The sequence below is a fragment of the Silene latifolia genome, chromosome 8 (assembly GCF_048544455.1).
Source record: "Silene latifolia isolate original U9 population chromosome 8, ASM4854445v1, whole genome shotgun sequence".
NCBI lineage: Eukaryota > Viridiplantae > Streptophyta > Magnoliopsida > Caryophyllales > Caryophyllaceae > Silene > Silene latifolia.
This window is the reverse complement of record NC_133533.1, coordinates 86,924,316-86,926,575: the sequence shown is the minus strand read 5'-3', so window position 1 is coordinate 86,926,575 and position 2,260 is coordinate 86,924,316. Positions and strand designations below refer to the sequence as shown.

Sequence of the window (2,260 nt, the reverse complement as noted above, 5' to 3'; positions counted from 1 at the left end):
TTTCCATTGCTTTGTCAACGACTGAAGCATTGACTTCAACTCAGCTAGCTCACTTACCCCACCTGAAGATGATGCGCCTTGATTCAGTGGAGAAAAAGAAGGAGGCTTTTGGAAGCCTTGTTGAGCCTTATGAGGAGGGACATATGGCTGCTGCTGCGGTGGAGGAGTGGGATTAAGAACATTCTGACTTCTCCACCTCAAATTGGGATGGACTGCCCCCTGATTGTTGTAATAAGAACCTCCTCATTGCCTGTATTACTGAAAAGCAAGGACTTGTTCTTTTTCAGTAAGACAGTCAATAGCAGTATTACCATCATTGCTTCCACACCTCTCACAAGTGACAGTTTCCTGTCTAGTCAACAAATGAACCATCTGTTGATCTCCAGCAGATTCCAGCTCCATTCTATCAAACCGGGCATTCATAGCTTCCAACTGAGCCACGACTGCCTTATCAACTGAATGGACTGTTCGAATACCGTCTCGTGGGTTCCCATATTCAGCACAATGGGTCGCCATCTCCTCAATAATGCCCTATCCCTTATCATCATCAATGTTCTTTTGGAATCTACCGTCGGACGAGGCGTCAAGAATAGCTCTATGGTCGTCATACAACCCATTATAAAATTGGTTGTACTTGAACCATTGATCATAACCATGGTGAGAAAGAGACCTCACCAACTTCTTGAACCGACACCAAGCTTCATAGAAAGTCTCATTAGGTGCCTGCTTGAAACTAGTAATCTTTCCCCTCAGCTGATTAGTGCGTTGTGGAGGGAAGTATCTTTTGTAGAAGGCAAGTGCGAGAGTCTCCCAGTTGGTGATACCAGCAGCTGCTCGGTCAAGATCAGTCAGCCACTCACGAGCCGAGTCAGTCAGAGAAAAAGGAAAAAGCACTTCCTTTATCTTGTCCTAAGTTACTCCCTTTGTGCGGGAATAATAGAGCAATAGTCAGTAAAGACCTCCATGTGCTTCCGCGGATCTTCACCCGCCACACCCCGGAACAGATTTCATTCCACCAAATTTATGTAAGACGGACGGATATCAAAAGTGTTACCGTCCTCAGTTTGTAGGTTGAAACCTTTAGGAATAGAGGATGCTTTGGGCTCCGAGTGACTTGCAATGTTAGGCATCTTTACCGGCTTGTTGGCTGAAATGAGATTGTCTTGTTCTAAAGACTGGTCTTCTGCAAATAAAAAGTATTGTAGCTCGGGCTCGAAAGTACTCAAGTCTTCCTTTCGAAGTTCTTTTTGCAGACGGAGTCTATGCCGAAACAGTCTTTCTGGCTCAGAATCAGCTGGTACTAACTCCGACCTGTTTGACCTGGGCATACATAACACTGAAAGAGATAAATCAGAACTGTCTAAAGGAATAAAAATTCCCTGAGACGGATAAAAATAAACGAAAACAAAAAACGATAGGGCTATTGCCTCCCCGGCAACAGAGCCAAAATTTGACAGGCTAGTCGTGTACCTACCAAAAATAACCAACTGGCACTAACTAATATAGCTAGGGAAGTCGGGTCGATCTTCACAGGGAGGCAAGATATCTGTTAAGGTCCATCTATTTAGGTCACTAAATGGGGGTTTGAATTTGGTTTCTAAACTAATAAAGGCTTAAAGGAAAGAGCGGTAAAGAAAGAGCAATAAAAGACAGAAAATATAATAAGATGATCAAATGGGAGAGGACATGTCAGGATTTCGGTTCACCATGGTAGTCTATCAACTCAGCAGCAAATAGCGTAGATAATCTACTGTGAGACGGATACAGGAAAGGTCCTTCCGGTCCACTTTCTATCCTAGATTTCCACTAACTTAACTTCCGTCCTCGTCAGGGTAGTCTACTGTTCATAGCAGGTCTATTTAGTCCAATCTTCCGATCCAGGATTAAATTTAACCAGATTAAAGATAACTTAGAAGCGTGCACTCAACTAAGTCGGTATTATAATTAAATTGCCATGGGTACAAATTCTCACAAATAAATCATCTAGCTTATTCGCTACATCGTCAAAATCCTACCATGGATTCCCTAATCCCAAAATGAAAGGATTTAGCTACTCATATTACGAATGTTGTCAATAATAATAATGAATAAACTAACTAAAGGCATGATGCAATAATAATAATAAAGGATAAATTAAAATTAGGGCAGAACAATTAAGGAAAGAAAACAATGATTAAAGCAAAGAAACAAAGGGATTAAGATTAATAAGAGAAGAAAGATTACAATCACAAGAATTCCGGCGTAAAGAACAACCAAAATC

The 2,260-nt window shown here is 41.5% G+C and overlaps 1 non-coding gene across 1 annotated transcript; it reads left to right on the top strand.

Annotated features, from left to right (window-relative positions):
- Positions 1–649: 649 nt before the first annotated feature.
- LOC141597999 (small nucleolar RNA R71) lies at positions 650–756 on the top strand. Its single transcript, XR_012523203.1, has one exon. It is a non-coding gene; the product is annotated as a small nucleolar RNA R71 (small nucleolar RNA).
- The last annotated feature ends 1,504 nt before the right edge of the window (positions 757–2,260 follow it).